The sequence below is a fragment of the Hibiscus syriacus genome, unplaced genomic scaffold (genome assembly GCF_006381635.1).
Source record: "Hibiscus syriacus cultivar Baekdansim isolate YM2019G1 unplaced genomic scaffold, ASM638163v2 tig00110328_pilon, whole genome shotgun sequence".
Lineage (NCBI taxonomy): Eukaryota > Viridiplantae > Streptophyta > Magnoliopsida > Malvales > Malvaceae > Hibiscus > Hibiscus syriacus.
Window position 1 is genome coordinate 1,643,332 of NW_024062685.1, and position 21,071 is coordinate 1,664,402.

Consider the following 21,071-nt stretch of genomic DNA (forward strand, 5'->3'; position numbering starts at 1 on the left):
GAATACAAGCTCACAGGATGCCGAAAATCATAGGTCGGATCGATACAATTCCCAGTAAACTAGTACCAGCAGTCTCTCGAATTGAGCCTGGCGATTTCACTATATTGATACTCACAACCAATTTCCTGATTTAAAGAAAAACCAAACAAGAAGATAAAAAAAATTTAGCCTAGGACCCTCTTTCACTTCTATTCTGATTGACTGAATATCTTTCATAAGGAGTACTAAAAGTTTTGATTAAGAAGAAAGAAAGAAAATTAGATGGTTTTGGTTCAAAACTAACACTGAATATCCATATCATTGACATGCAGTTCCAGAAACATAAAAATTTCAACAAAAAACACAAAATGCGAGCTGAAAATAGGAAAGTGCGAAAGAGGAAAAGCTTACTTTCGGATAGCCCAAAAGAGAAAATAGTACCTTCTTGCAAGTGAGGGGAGAGGCTAAGAAATAAACGCAATCGGTGTTGCGTTCCAGCAATTCTTCCTCCATTTTTTTCTTTATAAATAAAAAGCTAAAAGACAAAGCACTTCTTGGGTTTACAATTTTACATGGCAGAAAATTGAAGAACAAAAACCAAACGAGAGTGCATGTGAGCGAAAGAGACTGAGAGGTGAATGCACTGTTTGAGATTTCATTATATTTGATTATCTGTTGGAAATCTTTAACCACAAGGATCAAACGAAGAAATTATTATATGTCATTTATACAAAATAATTCCAACTTTGTTGGTGACTTTCAACAATGATACTTAGTTCATCTTAGTAGTGTAACCCCCTAGACCATAACCCCCTAGACCCGGCCTATGCGTTTTGACTAAGTCTAGTGGATCACATTATGATTCTTTAAGACATTTTTCCGAAACCGTTATTCAAACAATGTAAAATCACATTATAAATGACATGAAATTATAATAAATCATACTATCAAAACCTAACTTGTAAATATAATACCAATAAGTAATAAATTAATTTAAAACATATCTTAAAAATCAAATCACGATAAACCGAATAGTAATAGTAAAAATGTCATCATATTAAAATCCCATACTTTAAAATAAGGTCCATGTCAACAAAATAAAGTCAACTTGCAAGGTAAAAACGTTACAATCAGATATACTTCAAGAGATATGTTGATCCTCCAAGTGCTCAATCCAGGGTATCTAACCAATAGTATCTGAAAGGGAAAAAAACATTTTCGAAAAGTGAGCTAGGCTCAGTGTGTCCCAATATTACCATAAAATCACTATAGGTACACTAAACATATCATAGTCCAAAAAGTCTCATAAAATTATACTGCAGTAAATCTCTTTAAAAAGCGTTACCCTAAGGGAACATCTTAGGGCCTGAGAGCCTACCCAAGATAGATTTCGGGGCCGTGAGGCCTACCTAAGAACACATCTTAGGGCCGCAGGGCCTACCCGAGAATGATCTCAGGGCCGCAGAGCCTACCTAAGAGTCACATTAGGTCTGTAAAATTTTCCAGCTTGATCAGAGCTGTAATTTATAAATTCGTATTCCAAAAATTCAATTGCACCATGTTATAAATTCCATAAATCCATAAACATGGTAATCATATACCATTTCAAAACAAATATCATATAACAGTCATAATCCATAAATCATCACATTAAATCGGTGCATCAACAATACGGTAACCAAAGAATTCAGTGTACCACATATTAAAACAAATAAAACAGTTCAGTAATAAATAGGGAACACACCTCGATAATAGATTCAAATCGTAGATCTACTGATTGCTGGTTTCACCACGCTCTGCTACAGTTTTCGAACCTAATTTATAGTAACACTATATTACTTATTGGTAACATAAATAAATCTCTAAAATCATAAAATTTACTGGTCTTACGGGTGAATACTGACATACGTGGTTTAACTGATCTAGAAGAGCTGGGTCGAGCTGTTGAACGATCCGGTGAGTCTCGTGCACCTTCAAATAACAATAATTTATCAGCCCCAAATCTTACTTAATTGTTCAAAGCTAAAATTCTTAAGTATCTAAGCATTTTCCGAGTTTGACTATCAATTTGGGGTATTTCAAGTCTGAATTTGGCCAAACGGATTGCGGAATCGAAATCAGGACGTCGAAAAATATAAAGTATGACTTTTTGAAAATCCAAATTCTTGGTCAAAGTCAAAGTCAACCACTTTGACCGTCGATTTGGAGACCTTTGGGTTTGAATTTGGTGAAACAGACTGCGGAAATGGATTTGGCACGTCGAAAACTATCAGGATAGGTATACTCGGAAAAGATTTACGGTCGTTTAAGGGTCGGTCAAAGCCATCTTAAGTTTTAGTCAAAGAAAGTCAACGGTCAACGGTCACGGTCAACGGTCACGGTCAACAGTCGGGTCGGGTCAACGGTCGGGTCGGGTCAACAGTCGGGTCGGGTCAACCCGGTTCAGACCGGTCAAACCGGTTCGAACCGGTCAAACCGGTTCAAAACTGGTCAAACCGGTTTTCCAGCAGCTCACTCTCCCTGCGGCGGCGCGTGCGGCGCGTGAACAGTGCCACGGTGTCGGAAAATTCCCGGAAAAATTTCTAAAAATTATTTTGAGCGATTTCGAGATACTTACAACGATCGGTTCAAATTTTTGAACGGCGGAGAGCTCGTATTTCAACTCGGCCGAATCTTTGACTGCTCCACCTCCTCACGCGCCGCCGTCGACGGCGAACAAGGTTGACACCGGCGGACTCGCAACGACACAAGGAACACGATGATGCAGGAGGTGTCATAAACGGAACAACGATCGGCGGTGAATTTAAGTTTTTCCCGGCGATAGAGCTAAAAAAAAACGACGATGCTTTGACTGAAAATTCCCGACGTTTGGCAGCGTTTCACTTCAATTAATTTGAAGGGTTTGTTCCTCGCTTGATGATGAACACAACGGTGGTTTCAATTTTACGATTGGACGTCGAACGGCGTCGGAATCGGGCTTGGAAGTAAGGGTACGGGAGGAGAAAAACTTAAGCAATTTAACATTTGTGGTTTCTGATTTGAAACCAGAAACACGCTTAAATCACCAAAGCTACCGACACTTTTAGGATAAATTTAAGGCTTGGTCCCTGAATTTCCTTTAACTCTAAAACAAGCTCCAAGTTTTAAAATATTTCAATTTAGTTTACCAATTTTCACAATTAACCTCCAATTTCAATTTAATATTATTCTAAATTTTTCCGGGTTGTTACAATTCTCCCCCTCTACAAGAAATTTCGTCCTCGAAATTTACCTTATGAAAATAGATGAGGAAATTGAGTCTCCATTGACTCCAATATCTCCCAAGTAGCTTCTGAGGGGCTACGATTACTCCACTGAACTTTGACCATTGGAATACGCCTATTCCGAAGAACTCGCTCATCTCTTTCTAAGATCTGAATGGGCTCCTCTTCATATGACAAATCAGGTCTCAGCTCTACTTCTTCAACCTGAATAATGTGACTTGGATCTGGATAGTATCTCCTCAACATTGATACATGAAAGACATCATGAATACGACTTAGCTCAGAAGGCAACTCAAGCTGATATGCAACAGGTCCTACCCTCTTCAAGATACGAAATGGTCCAATAAATCATGGACTCAATTTACCCTTACGCCCAAATCTCAATACTTTCTTCCAGGGTGAAACTTTCAAAAAGACCTGATCTCCAACCTCAAATTGTATATCTTTCCTTCTCTGATCTGCATAAGACTTCTGCCTATCAAATGCCTCTTTCAAACGGTCACGTATCAATCTGACTGTGTCCTCTATCTCTCGCACTAACTCAGGTCCCAACGTTTTCCTATCACGCAACTCAGTCCAACAGATCGGAGTGCGACATTTACGCCCATAGAGTGCTTCATAAGGTGCCATACGAATGCTGGTCTGATAACTGTTGTTGTAAGCAAATTCAGCCAAAGGCAAAAAGTTCTCCCAGCTACCATGAAAATCAATTACGCAACCCCGCAGCATATCCTCCAGAATCTGAATCACTCTCTCAGAATGACCATCAGTTTGTGGATGAAAGGATGTGCTATAATCCAATCTTGTTCCCAAAGCCGTATGTAGCGCCTTCCAAAATCTCGAAGTAAATCTCGGATCTCGATCAGAAATAATAGACAATGGAACACCATGCAATCGGATAATCTCTGAAATATACAATCTCGCCAGCTTGTCCAAAGTATAATTTACCCGCACAGGAATGAAGTGAGCTGACTTTGTAAGTCTGTCAACAATTACCCAAACTGAATCTTTTTTCAAAGGAGTCATAGGTAAACCGGTAACAAAATCCATAGTAATATGCTCCCATTTCCATTCAGGAATCTTGATAGGCTGTAACAAACCTGATGGATGTTGATGTTCTGCCTTAACTTGCTGACAAGTCAAACACCTAGCCACAAAATTAGATATGTCTTTCTTCATCCCAATCCAATGATACCTCTCTCTCAAATTCCGGTACATCTTATCTCCTCCGGGGTGCATAGCATATGGACTACTATGAGCCTCAATAAGGATAGTCTGCCTCAACTCAGCATCATCAGGCACACAATATCTACCTTTAAAACATAAAACTTCATCCTGATCAATTACGTAATCTAAGTTTGTCCCCTGCTCTACTTGCTCAAAGATGGAAAGCAAGGAGCTATCAAGGGGCTGTTTAGCCTTGATCTCATCAACCAAGGTTGGCTTAACTTGCAATTCTGCTAATAAAGTGCCATCGTCATATAAATTCATCCTGGCCATTAAAGATCTCAACTCCGATACTGCCTTTCGACTCAAAGCATCCGCTACAATGTTAGCTTTACCAGGGTGATAATCAATCACACAATCATAATCCTTCAGAAGCTCTAGCCAGCGCCGTTGTCTCAAATTAAGCTCCTTCTGGGTCAGGAGATACTTTAAGCTCTTATGATCCGTGAAAATATAACACTTTTCTCCATAAAGATAGTGTCTCCAAATCTTCAAGGCAAAAATCACTGCTGCTAACTCCAAATCGTGAGTAGGATAATTACACTCATGCGGTCGCAGCTGACGGGATGCATAAGCCACCACCTTACTTTCCTGCATTAAAACACAACCAAGTCCTGAATGTGAAGCATCACTATACACTGTAAAATCCTTCCCGGACTGTGGTTGAATCAACACCGGTGCTTGAGTCAAAACCACCTTTAATTTCTCAAAGCTCTCCTGTTGTGTCTCGCCCCAATCAAATGGCACATCCTTCCTTAACAACTTTGTCAAAGGAGAAGCAATGATTGAGAAGCCCTCAACAAAACGTCGATAATAACCAGCCAAGCCCAAGAAACTGCGGATCTTAGAGATGTTCTTGGGTCGTTTCCAATTTATAATAGCCTCTATCTTGCTGGGATCGACCTGAACACCTCGCACAGAAATAATATGCCCCAAAAACGACACTTCTTGAAGCCAAAACTCACACTTGCTTAGTTTGGCATATAGACGATGCTCTCTCAAAGTCCGTAGAACGATTTTCAAATGCTCGTCATGCTCTGCCTCAGTACGAGAATATATCAGAATATCGTCAATGAAGACCACCAAAAATTGATCCAAATATGGTCGGAACACCCGATTCATCAAATCCATGAAAGCTGCAGGAGCGTTCGTCAAACCAAAAGGCATCACTAAAAATTCATAATGACCATATCTAGTGCGAATGGCCGTTTTTGCAACATCAGATCCTTTAACTTTCAATTGATAATACCCCGAACGAAGATCAATCTTAGAGAATACAATAGCTCCTTGCAGTTGATCAAATAAGTCATCAATCCTAGGTAGTGGGTATTTATTCTTGACCGTCATCTTGTTCAACTTCCGATAATCAATGCATAGCCTTAAAGACCCATCCTTCTTTTTCACGAACAAAACTGGAGCTCCCCATGGTGAAGTACTATGTCGGATAAATCCTCGATCGAATAATTCTTGCAATTGGACCTTCAACTCCTTAAGTTCCTTTGGAGCCATGCGATAAGGTGCCATAGAAATAGGTGAAGATCCCGGATAAGTCTCAATCTCGAACTCTACCTCTCTATCAGGAGGTAACCCAGGCAACTCCTCAGGAAAAACATCAGGAAACTCGCTAACTGTACGAATCTCCTCGATTGTGGACAATGCACCTTTAGTGTTCAAAATACAGGCAATGAACGTCTCATATCCCTTTCGGATCATACGATCAATTTTCATCGCTGAAACTATATTGGAGAGATAGCCACGCCGTTCACCAATTAACACAACAGTCCGACCATCTGAAGTCTTCAGGGTAGCTCGCTTGTACTCGCAATCCAGATTTACCTTGTGTTTATTCAACCAATCCATCCCAAGAATTAGATCAAACTCCTCTAGAGGAAGCTCCATAAGATCAGCGAGAAAAATTTCTCCCTGCACCTCAAAAGGACAACGCCGAAATACCTTATTCACTAATACCGCTTGTCCTACTGGACTTGTAACTGTAATAGTATTTTTAGTGTTCTTGATCGGAATCTGAAGGTTTCGAGATACTGAGCTCGATACATAGGAGTGGGTGGAGCCATTGTCCAATAGTGCAAAGTATGGAATGGAATAAATAGTAAATGTACCTGCAATAACCTCAGGCTCATCTCTGTCATCACGATGTCTAGTGGCATAAACCAAGGCTGGTTGTCTAGCCTCAGAAACTGTTGGCCCTCTATTTTGCTGAGGTCGGGCTCTACTGTCTGTCCTGGACGCTGAACCACGAGCCTTTACTTGGCTACGATCTCTATTTGGAGTCTGTACTGTTGTCTGAGAACGCACATGAGTCTGGGTAGCGGTCCGCTCAGACGAAGCTAGCTGAGGACAATCCTTCCGAAAATGTCCACTAGATCCACAATGAAAACATGCTCCGGTCTTCCTATAACACTCTCCTCTGTGTCGTTTCCCACAAAAGTCACACTGAGGCACTAGAATCGGAACCGAAGAACCACCTCTACTAACAGCTGAAGGTGATGATGTTGTAGGCCTGAAGCGTGTATTGCTCCTCTGAGGGGCTGAAGTACGAGTCCTCTTACCAGACTGTGCGGACGATTCAGTAGGGCCAAAAGATTTCCTAGATCGCTCCTGATCAACACGCTCTCTACCAGAAGCTAACGCCTCCATCTCCTCAGCATCCTTGGCTCTGCTTACCAGCACATCAAAAATCTCATCTTGAAGGGCTACCACCTGCCTACGTAGCTCGTATCTGAGTCCGAGGGCAAATTTACGGCATCGATCTCTCTCGGTAGGCACCAGACTGATTCCATACTTTAACAATTTCAAGAACTCTATCTCATACTCTGAAACAGTCATGTCACCCTGAACCAAGTCCTGAAACTGCTGTCGTCTCTGGCCTAAGTAGCGCTCACCCAAGAATCGGCTCCGAAAACGCTCCTTGAAGAAATCCCATGTCAAACGATCGGTAGGAACACTACCGGTCACTGACTCCCACCATGTGTGGGCATTGCCATCTAACATCGCTACTGCCCCCAAATATCTCTTAGTTGAGTCCAAACCCAACTGATCCATGCGTCTTTCTGTATCCTGTAGCCAATCTTCTGCTTCAGTAGGAATTCCTCCAAGCTGTCCTCCAAAAGTCCTGACCCCATTAGCAATTAGAGTTTGCGAAATAGGAACCTCAGATACAACACCAGCAGCTCTGACTGCTCCCTGTATCAACTGCAGAAACTGTCTACCAAAAGTCTCATCCAAAGCAACTCCGGTAGATTCTGGCTCAATATCGGTCGCTCCTATGATCGGTGTAGTCATGCCAATACCATCGGTAGGAGGCATATTCGTTGGGGTCGAAGGAGCAGGATCACCTATCGGAGGTGGGGGATCTACTCGTATCTCATCGATCGGATCTGCAAATCTAGCCACTCGACCTCGTCCACGGCTAGTTCGACGACCACGTCTAGCACTCATTTTTGGTGGAGCTCAAGTTTGCTACAGAAGATAAAACTTAGGGTTAGATAAGCACTTGGAGTCTCGAACACAGTTAAAAATTTAATAACTTTGTGACATGACCTTAGTAACTCGTTTTGTAAATATTTCAAAATCGTATTTTCAATTTGGACTCATACACAGTCCGAGGTTTAAAAACCAAAAGCTCTGATACCAATAAATGTAACCCCCTAGACCCGGCCTATGCGTTTTGACTAAGTCTAGTGGATCACATTATGATTCTTTAAGACATTTTTCCGAAACCGTTATTCAAACAATGTAAAATCACATTATAAATGACATGAAATTATAATAAATCATACTATCAAAACCTAACTTGTAAATATAATACCAATAAGTAATAAATTAATTTAAAACATATCTTAAAAATCAAATCACGATAAACCGAATAGTAATAGTAAAAATGTCATCATATTAAAATCCCATACTTTAAAATAAGGTCCATGTCAACAAAATAAAGTCAACTTGCAAGGTAAAAACGTTACAATCAGATATACTTCAAGAGATATGTTGATCCTCCAAGTGCTCAATCCAGGGTATCTAACCAATAGTATCTGAAAGGGAAAAAAACATTTTCGAAAAGTGAGCTAGGCTCAGTGTGTCCCAATATTACCATAAAATCACTATAGGTACACTAAACATATCATAGTCCAAAAAGTCTCATAAAATTATACTGCAGTAAATCTCTTTAAAAAGCGTTACCCTAAGGGAACATCTTAGGGCCTGAGAGCCTACCCAAAAAGTCTCATAAAATTATACTGCAGTAAATCTCTTAGGGCCTGAAAGACATCATGACAGGGTCAAGTAGCTGCTCCAAATATACTACCCTGTCATGATGCATTTCGAGTTGCATGCATGCAGAATGGTCTTCTAAAGCTATAATTCAATACAATTCAACTATAAAATTTCCAAAACATCTAAAAAAATCCAATTCGTTCACGATATATTAGTCTCATAATCAACATGAACTTATTAAAAAGAATACAAGCTCACAGGATGCCGAAAATCATAGGTCGGATCGATACAATTCCCAGTAAACTAGTACCAGCAGTCTCTCGAATTGAGCCTGGCGATTTCACTATATTGATACTCACAACCAATTTCCTGATTTAAAGAAAAACCAAACAAGAAGATAAAAAAAATTTAGCCTAGGACCCTCTTTCACTTCTATTCTGATTGACTGAATATCTTTCATAAGGAGTACTAAAAGTTTTGATTAAGAAGAAAGAAAGAAAATTAGATGGTTTTGGTTCAAAACTAACACTGAATATCCATATCATTGACATGCAGTTCCAGAAACATAAAAATTTCAACAAAAAACACAAAATGCGAGCTGAAAATAGGAAAGTGCGAAAGAGGAAAAGCTTACTTTCGGATAGCCCAAAAGAGAAAATAGTACCTTCTTGCAAGTGAGGGGAGAGGCTAAGAAATAAACGCAATCGGTGTTGCGTTCCAGCAATTCTTCCTCCATTTTTTTCTTTATAAATAAAAAGCTAAAAGACAAAGCACTTCTTGGGTTTACAATTTTACATGGCAGAAAATTGAAGAACAAAAACCAAACGAGAGTGCATGTGAGCGAAAGAGACTGAGAGGTGAATGCACTGTTTGAGATTTCATTATATTTGATTATCTGTTGAAAAATCTTTAATCACAAGGATCAAACGAAGAAATTATTATATGTCATTTATACAAAATAATTCCAACTTTGTTGGTGACTTTCAACAATGATACTTAGTTCATCTTAGTAGTGTAACCCCCTAGACCATAACCCCCTAGACCCGGCCTATGCGTTTTGACTAAGTCTAGTGGATCACATTATGATTCTTTAAGATATTTTTCCGAAACCGTTATTCAAACAATGTAAAATCACATTATAAATGACATGAAATTATAATAAATCATACTATCAAAACCTAACTTGTAAATATAATACCAATAAGTAATAAATTAATTTAAAACATATCTTAAAAATCAAATCACGATAAACCGAATAGTAATAGTAAAAATGTCATCATATTAAAATCCCATACTTTAAAATAAGGTCCATGTCAACAAAATAAAGTCAACTTGCAAGGTAAAAACGTTACAATCAGATATACTTCAAGAGATATGTTGATCCTCCAAGTGCTCAATCCAGGGTATCTAACCAATAGTATCTGAAAGGGAAAAAAACATTTTCGAAAAGTGAGCTAGGCTCAGTGTGTCCCAATATTACCATAAAATCACTATAGGTACACTAAACATATCATAGTCCAAAAAGTCTCATAAAATTATACTGCAGTAAATCTCTTTAAAAAGCGTTACCCTAAGGGAACATCTTAGGGCCTGAGAGCCTACCCAAGATAGATTTCGGGGCCGTGAGGCCTACCTAAGAACACATCTTAGGGCCGCAGGGCCTACCCGAGAATGATCTCAGGGCCGCAGAGCCTACCTAAGAGTCACATTAGGTCTGTAAAATTTTCCAGCTTGATCAGAGCTGTAATTTATAAATTCGTATTCCAAAAATTCAATTGCACCGTGTTATAAATTCCATAAATCCATAAACATGGTAATCATATACCATTTCAAAACAAATATCAGATAACAGTCATAATCCATAAATCATCACATTAAATCGGTGCATCAACAATACGGTAACCAAAGAATTCAGTGTACCACATATTAAAACAAATAAAACAGTTCAGTAATAAATAGGGAACACACCTCGATAATAGATTCAAATCGTAGATCTACTGATTGCTGGTTTCACCACGCTCTGCTACAGTTTTCGAACCTAATTTATAGTAACACTATATTACTTATTGGTAACATAAATAAATCTCTAAAATCATAAAATTTACTGGTCTTACGGGTGAATACTGGCATACGTGGTTTAACTGATCTAGAAGAGCTGGGTCGAGCTGTTGAACGATCCGGTGAGTCTCGTGCACCTTCAAATAACAATAATTTATCAGCCCCAAATCTTACTTAATTGTTCAAAGCTAAAATTCTTAAGTATCTAAGCATTTTCCGAGTTTGACTATCAATTTGGGGTATTTCGAGTCTGAATTTGGCCAAACGGATTGCGGAATCGAAATCAGGACGTCGAAAAATATAAAGTATGACTTTTCGAAAATCCAAATTCTTGGTCAAAGTCAAAGTCAACCACTTTGACCGTCGATTTGGAGACCTTTGGGTTTGAATTTGGTGAAACAGACTGCGGAAATGGATTTGGCACGTTGAAAACTATCAGGATAGGTATACTCGGAAAAGATTTACGGTCGTTTAAGGGTCGGTCAAAGCCATCTTAAGTTTTAGTCAAAGAAAGTCAACGGTCAACGGTCACGGTCAACGGTCACGGTCAACAGTCGGGTCGGGTCAACGGTCGGGTCGGGTCAACAGTCGGGTCGGGTCAACCCGGTTCAGACCGGTCAAACCGGTTCGAACCGGTCAAACCGGTTCAAAACTGGTCAAACCGGTTTTCCAGCTGCTCACTCTCCCTGCGGCGGCGCGTGCGGCGCGTGAACAGTGCCACGGTGTCGGAAAATTCCCGGAAAAATTTCTAAAAATTATTTTGAGCGATTTCGAGATACTTACAACGATCGGTTCAAATTTTTGAACGGCGGAGAGCTCGTATTTCAACTCGGCCGAATCTTTGACTGCTCCACCTCCTCACGCGCCGCCGTCGACGGCGAACAAGGTTGACACCGGCGGACTCGCAACGACACAAGGAACACGATGATGCAGGAGGTGTCATAAACGGAACAACGATCGGCGGTGAATTTAAGTTTTTCCCGGCGATAGAGCTAAAAAAAAACGACGATGCTTTGACTGAAAATTCCCGACGTTTGGCAGCGTTTCACTTCAATTAATTTGAAGGGTTTGTTCCTCGCTTGATGATGAACACAACGGTGGTTTCAATTTTACGATTGGACGTCGAACGGCGTCGGAATCGGGCTTGGAAGTAAGGGTACGGGAGGAGAAAAACTTAAGCAATTTAACATTTGTGGTTTCTGATTTGAAACCAGAAACACGCTTAAATCACCAAAGCTACCGACACTTTTAGGATAAATTTAGGGCTTGGTCCCTGAATTTCCTTTAACTCTAAAACAAGCTCCAAGTTTTAAAATATTTCAATTTAGTCCCAAAAAAATTTACCAATTTTCACAATTAACCTCCAATTTCAATTTAATATTATTCTAAATTTTTCCGGGTTGTTACAAGTAGTATTTGTCAACTCTACATTTCTAACCCCATTTTTTCTTACAAGCATTTCATCGAACATCTATGCTTCACCTGAGATGACCTGTATCTAACATTACACCTTGAATCGTTGATGGTCTCGATATTCATTTGGTCGGGTATTCTCTCAATGAACCCTTATTCAAGTCAACACCACCACATAATTCAAAGTTAGATTAGAATTTCTCATGCATCCCCGACTGAAAAGTTACGCTGAAAATGAGAAGAGAGAAGCGAAAAAGGAAATTCGAGACCAAAAAAGGAAATTCGAGACCAAAAAGGAATTTGGGGTTTAAAATAAAATTGAGGATTGTGTTGTAAGTTTTAAAAGTTGGGGGACCTAAATGCAAGCGCCTGAAAAGTTCAGTGACCATATTGCAAACGTACTAACGACAGTGTAACGACAGGGACCATATTGCTAACAGACTAAATGTTGGAGGATTGTATTACAAATTTTAAAATTTGAGGGACTTAAATGAAAGCTTTAGAAAAGTTCAGTGACCATTATTATACTTTACCCTTTATTTTATTAGGTTCGCTACCCTTACACTTGGCCCAAATGTTTTCCCCTTGAAAGGTTCGAATATATATTTTATTATCCCAATTATATTCCAGCCTTGAAATATGTTTTTTTTTTAAATTTGATAAATATTTTAATTTATTAAAAAAACTAATCATTTCAAAATTAAATCGATAATGAATTCAATTAATTTAATCTATTATATATAATAGTATAATAAATTCAATTAATTGATTGATATATCTAAATTTGATATTTTGTAAAAATAACATATTTTTAATTAATTGATATTTGAGAGCAAATAGCCTTATACCCTTGTCATTAATTACGAATTTAAATATAATTTAAAATTATAATATTTAACTAGTAAAAACAAATCAAATATTTAAACTCAATCTATCAATTATTATTTTTATTAAGAATCTATCAATTATTATCTATACGATTTGCCAAACAAATCGATTTAAATTGATATGATGGTTTGTTTAATTAGTTAAAAATATATATTATATATTAATTGATGTGTTTATAATTAAGGATCTCTTTATTTTATTGTAATTGTTTTTTCAAAAAATGTTTTCCTCATTTATCAGTGTTTAGTTGGCGGAAAACAGATGATCAATCTAATTCATTTTTCCTAGTCAACTGAATTTCTTTTACACTTTTTGAAAAATGACTTACCATCTGATTTTCCGTAAGTCATTTTATGTAATTTTCACTTCAAAGCATAAACACTCAAAACATTATTAGTTTATGTATGTAATTTACTATATTACATTAATATCATTTTAATAAAAATATTAATTACTAAATTATATTTATCAATAATTTTAATAATATAATATTATATTTTATTATTATAATTATATTATTATAATATATAATATTATATTTTAATTTTAATAATATATAATAAATTATTAATAAAATTTAATATTATTTATTAATTTCATAAAAATAATATTATTGAATTATTGAATATTTAATATATACTCTTTAAAATGTAATATAATATTATTATTTTAATTAATAATTAATATAACTAATTATATATTATTTTTATTATAATAAATAATTAATATACTCTTTAAAAGTAATATAATATAATCAGTAATTAATATATAACTAATAATATAATATTTTTATTATTTAATATATACTCTTTAAAAATAATAACATTTTTTTTCTTAACGTTGAAGCAATATTAAATCATCCAAGATCAATCTATGCACACTATTATTTTCATTATAGATACAATTATTTTCATTAAGTACTTCGACATTGTTAATACAGAGACCATTCTCTGTAACAAAAAAAAAAATGATAAAGCCCGAAAATTATTCAAATCTGTTTACTTTTCGAAAATCCAAATTTATTAACCCAATTTTTTTAATAAATCTAATATACATAGAATGCAATATATATTTAAATACTATCAACTATTTAATAATAAAATATCATACTTTTTATATTTACGATGCTCGAATCCAAAATTTTAAGAGATAACAATAAATCCCTTAATCACAATTTACAAATATATATCATATTTTTCATATATTATTATCACAGCTTTTTTTAAATGTACGTAAATAAGTAAAAACTAGATATACAAATGGATATCATTTTTCCATATATTATTTATATTTGCATTTATACATATATGTAAGAATATTATTTTGGATTATTTTGTTTAAATTTTATGTATTTTATCATATTTTTCATCTTCAATTTTACTTTAAGAGATTTAATCTCGTGTTAGAAAACACATTAACATATTATGCACATGAATTCGAATATACAATGATAAGCATGATAAAACCTTATAAGAATTATAAGGGTTCAAATAAGTTAATTTTGAACTATGTTCTCATGGTATGACACAACTCAAATATTGAGGTTGAGTTTGGTTGAGCCTTTACTCTTCACATAAAACGATATTTTATATTGCAACTTGATTTAATATATGAAACATAAATTGTGTCACGAGAATATAACTAGGGATGGGCATGGATCGGGTTGGGTCGGATTTTTGGTCCACTCGACCCAATCCGATAATAATAACTCCACCCGAAATCCGACCCGACCCACATAATATATACCCTCCACTCAACCCGACTTTTTGAAATAAAATTCGAACATGACTCGAAATAATAATAAAATATTATTTTTATTCAATAAAAATAGTGATTTATTTGAAAAAAATAATATATAGAGATGTATTATTGTAATTATTCCTAAATATATAAGATAAAACTATATTTTTTCGGGTCAAATATTTTTCACCCTAAACTCGAATCTGATCAGGTCGATCGGGTCGGAATCCGTCAAGTTCGTGTTCCATGTCCATACCTAAATATAACCTATGATTATCTCAATAAATTATATGAACTAAACTACTTCAGTACTTAAACGGCTATAGTTATTCTTACAAAGTTTGGATTCGAACATATCGCATGTCAAAAATATTTAAAGGTGCATTATTAAATAGATCGAGAATTTTATTTTACTGAAAGGGAAAGACAAAAGGCTCTATACGCTTAACCTATTACCAGAATCAGGGGCGGACCCAGAGGGTTGCCAAGGGTAGCCCAGGCAACCCCTCAAATTGTGAGGAACATTGATCAAATGATATTATTTTAGTATTTTTATATATATATTTTGTGATTTTTAGGTAGAATCCCTATATTTCAGATAAATTCTTATAGAAAAAAAATTTTATATAACAAAATTGTCTACTTAGTGTTAATTTTTTCTAATTTTTTTAATTAATACAAGTGTCACCTTTAATATTGTGCAACCCCTAAAAATATTTATAAGAATTTTTTTGTGCAACCCCTGAATTTTTGTCCTGGGTCCGCCCCTGACCAGAATCTTCGTCAAAGCAGTCTTGGATCTCTCCCAGTGTAAATTCGTAAACCAACGGGCAAGCTCCAAGTGATTCTTGCCATACATCAGCAACTCGGTTAGCCTCCCTTGGCACGTAGCAAACATGTATACACCAATCACGCCTCATCATCTCCATTACATGCAGAACCATCACAGCAGTGTTACCTCTCTCAGTCTCAATACGGAGTATATTGATTGCCTCCAAACTATCATTTTCCATTATAAGCTTTCGAATATTCCGATCCCACGTCATCAAAAGGCCTACATAAAGCCCCTATAATTCTACATCTAACATCGCACAACGTCCAATACGCTTCGAAAAACCCGTAATCCAATTGTATGAATGGTTCCGAATTATTCCCACACACGTTGTGAAACACCCTTTGTAATATCCCAAAATCAGTGTAAGTGACTAAATTGTAAAATTTTAAAATTATGTGCTCAATTTTGAAACAAGTTAAAAGTTCAATAACTTAAATAGGAATAATTCCTTATTGGATGAGATGATAATTATGGAAATGTTGAAGGGTATAATAGTAATTCCACAAGGAAGATTTTTTCCCTCCTTTACATAGGATATAACACGTGGAAATGAAGAGAGACAAGGTTCTAGTTTCCAGAGTTCTCTTCTTCTTCTTTCTTCTTCACGTGTGGAAGCTAAGAACAAAGGTAAGATTTCTTGTTGGTTGATATTTAACTGAATTTAAGATTGGGTTATGATCATTAGATAATAACTAAGCTTAAGGAAAGCTTAGATCATCTTAAAACAATAAGATGAGGAGTACATGAAGAATTAAAGAAAGGAAGTAGAAAAGTGAAATCTTGGATTAGAGTTCATAATAAGAATTAGAAGTGGGATTTGACTAGTCATCAAGCTAATTAAGGAATAGGAAGTGTTAGAATTAGATTAAGAACATGTTGGAAGTTGAGTAAGATTCTTAAATTCTATATGGAGAATTGAATTTCTAAGTTTTAGAGGTATGAAATGGATAATAATTAGTTTAAGTAAGAGTATGCAAGTTAGGGATATAAAAAGAGGGGAAATATAAAGTGTTGAGAAGATTATGAAGAGATTTTCGTGCTAAAATAACATTTCTGGGCTATGTGCATCGATGCACATTCAATGTGTACCGATGCATCAAGGATAAATCCCAGAAATTGTTCAAGGTGTGTCGATGCACATGAAGTGCATCGATGCACCCCCTTAAATACAAACATCGAATGGGATTTATGTATCGATGCATAGATAGTGCATCGATGCACCCGTCAAGGGATGCATCGATTCATGGTGTAGTGCATCGATGCATACCTTCATTAAAAGATGAAAATGACTTTTCTTTTAGCCTAAGGAATGATAGTTTAGAATATATTAATTAGTATACTGATAAGTATCAATGAATTACTATGTAGATACAGAGCCTAATCAAGTTCCGGAACTTGGCAAGTAAGATCGATCAAGGAAAAGATAACAGATCGGTATTGACTAGTGAGGCTAGGTGAGTGCGTATTATTAGAATATACGTATTGTATATGGAAATTGGACTTGCGACAAGTCTGTTTCCAATATGTTGAATATATGATTGTATGATTAGAAGTATGATTATGTTTGATATTACATGAATATGCTTAGTTGTATTACATGTTAGGTGGTATGAATTTATATGATATGTGTTATATGGCAATGATTTATGTATTATAGGAAAATATTAGTTGAGTTATATGAACCTAAGATATAAATTATAGGATCACGAACTATGTAAAATACCAATGACTTATGTGATAACAAGAGGAAGTGACTATATAAACATGTAAGATAAATTATATGGGAAAGATTTATAGGCTTAAATGAATTTATAATAAATAAGATATATAGTAAAAATCTATGATGTCATAGAGAGATATTATAGGAGCTTTTGATGATAATTTATTAGAAGACTTGTATATGTGATAAGCTATGTGAAACTGAACTAGGTAAATATATGAAATTAGTAAATAAATGATGGGAGATAAGTAATTATGTAAAACATGGAGTTATGATATATATATAAATAGACTATATGAAAATGAGTACATGATATTAAGTATAAATTATTTATGAAATTAAGACTTGCGATGAGTCTAATTCTGATATTAGATTACATGAGTACACGAATACAAGCATGTAGTGCTATGATGCTTATGTGTACATGCGTATATGCCTATGTCTAGATGTTAAGTGCATCTTTATACATGATCTATGTGAATGCATGTGTATGTGATAAACCATGTGAACTAATATAGTTGACTTATGTAATTAAAGGGAGAAATGAAATAAGGTATGTGATTATAAGATATGTGATAATAAGTTATATGATTATATGATCATAAAATATAAGACATGTGACAAGAGATGTGTGATTACATGAAAGTATAATATAAGCTATGTGAAAGTGATCTATAGGACTATTTGTCTATATGAATACCAAGATATGTGATATGATATATAAGATAATAAGATATGAGATTCTACTAGAATATTACACGATCTACATGACAAGAAGCTATGAGATTATATGCCTATTTGATATGAATGTGTGAATATATGACAAATATAAATATTAATGCCCATGTTATGTGTCTTGAGAGCTAGAGGTATAGTTGGCATGCCAAGAGTCGAGGGTCTACGCGGTCTTTCGGGACATATATGTATTCTTTGGAACATGTATGAGGTATTGTGAGACACATATTTGGTCCTTAGTATATGTATATGATTCTTAAGGAATTTTCTACGTGGTCCTTAGGGACATCTTATATGGCACTATAGTGCAATTCTACGAGGCACTTCAGTGCAATCCTACGTGACACTTCGGTGCATTTATAAGAGTTGTGGTGACAACATTAGTGTACAACCTCTATAGACTCACATATCTATAGTTCTCACATGTGTACATGGGCCATTAAAGATATAATATGTGAAAATTCTCTGTGATGTTATATGTTTGTTGGTGATGTGATGTTATATGATATGTATATGTATTAAAGATAATAAGAAGAGGATAATATAAAAAGGGAGAAGTGATGATAACATATAAAAGATTATGAATGTAAATGATGATATTGTGTCTATATGTAATTACTACATCAGATAATATATGATTTGGTATGGTATATATATATGTATGTAATTGTGTTTTGTAGGTATTATGAGCTTATTAAATTACTATAATTCTATGAAGTGTGTAGAGTATGAATTAGAGTTGAGATTTTATATTTAAGTGTTAATGCCTCACTAAGTCATCGACTTAGCGTGTGAATGTTTCACACGTAGGTTTCGAGAAGAGGAAAAAGGGATCGAAGATGAGCTCATCAGGTCAGCATCTCCTTCCTGAAGTTCAGATCAGAAAAATCTTGAATTATATGTATTTTATGAAATGTAGTTGGCATGTAAGATAAAATATTGGTGTCGGATACACTTTGATAAGTTTTGTAAATCAATATGTTTTACACAATAGCAATTATTTGGTTTATTTAAAATGTTGAACTGAATCTTTATTTAATTATTTTATTTTATTGTCAAAGTAAATGATTTGAAAAGTCAATATGACACCTCAGACTCGTATCCGGGTTGGATATGGGTTGGGGGTATTACATTTAATGGTATCAAAGCTAAGGTTTAGCTGATTCTAGGCTGAAACCGAAGGTAAAAAGAGTTTTAAAATGTGTACATGTCAACACAGAGTGAAAATTTCTAAAATTTCTGATCTGATAGTGTAAGGAGTATGTTGTCTTGTTAATAGAATAAGATTAGTTTAATATAGTAGAAATCGGATCATGAGAATTTTGAAGGAAAATGAGAGGTAAACCTGATGGTGATAGCAATTCACTTGCCCTGGTCAGGCAGGATGAAGAGCGGACACATCAGGAAGTGCCTTGTAAGATCAAAGACTGATTTCAGAAAGTTAAAATCATATTAGAATAGTGATAGAAGGTTTTCACAGGTTTGAATCAGAAAATGATATGAAGTATTCTTATTATTTCATGGATACGATAGAATATGGTGAACAAGTGTCACCATAAGAAAGTTAAAAGATCTAATGATGTGGTTAGAATTTGTAGAGAGTTCGAGAATAAGTGTATCAGTGACAATCGTATAAGATATATATAAAGTTAGAGTTTATGAGTTTGAAATAAAGGAATAGTACCATGTATAAGCAAGAATGTGGATAGAATAAGGGTTTGCATTTTAGATGGAAAGAGTTAGCGTTGGCTAACCAGATTATGTGAGGGAAAATGTATAGAAATTTAATATTTTGAGATGTTGTCAAGATAAGACAACCAAAGATGAGGTGGATCGGGATACAATTGTATATTTTGATCATAATAATGTGACATAGTGAAGAAGGTGATGATTTGTATGTTTGAGTAAAGCTAAGGATTGATAAGAATGGTTTAAGAATAGGTACATCAATGATCAATTTATAAGATAAAGGAAGTTAAAATGTTGAGTTGGAACAATAGAAATTACATGGTGTATGAGAGTAAATGTGGATTTGATAAGTTAAGTAAACTATTACTGAGATAATTCCGACTGAAAGGAATGTATATGAATGGTTCGATAAAGGTTTATGCTTTAGATTGGAATAATTGGTGCTGACTAACATAATTATGTGATGATAAGTATATTAAAGTTAAAGGATCAAAAGATGATGTCAGGGTAAATTAACTAGGTATGGTGTGAATTGAGACATGATTATGTATTTTGATCACAGAAATGTAAGGTAATGGAAGAGACAAGAGAATGGTTATATATATGAATAAGAGTGTGGGTTGGATAAGTGAGTAAATTGCACTGGTTGGATTTCAACTGAGAAGATGAATATGAGTAGTCTGATTAGGACTTATGCCCTAAATTGGAAAATTGTTACTGATTAATTATAATAGTATGGATAATAAAGTTATAAGATTTGAAGAAAAGATAAAGTTAAGTTAATCAAGTATGATATGGATTTGGATATGGTTTTGATCATATAAATATGATGTAGGCAAGGAAATAAGTATTTGAATGTTTAAAAAGGGGACTTTAAGGAAGGAAATACCAGTACAAGAGATGGTAAAGAATGAGGTTATGTATAAGTAAAGTGGATTATCAAAGTTATGAAGATGCGATGAAGATCGGTAATCAGAGATGAGTATAAATGATAAGAAAAGAATATGTGAACATTAAAGAAAAGATATGATATGTGCATAAGAAGATTTTGATTTTAAAAGAATGAAAGAATAAAGGGATAGTAATACAGACAAGGATTAAGAAATGAGCAAAAGCTTAATTTATGTGCAAAACACATAGAGAATGATGAAAAAGATCAATTAATCCATAATATTGAGGAATAAGGATTGGGGGTTACTGTCTATATATTGAATGATATTATATGGACTTATAAAGATATGGACGTATATGAAGAATTGAGTATGAGGAAATGGTAAGTTTGCTAGTGGTA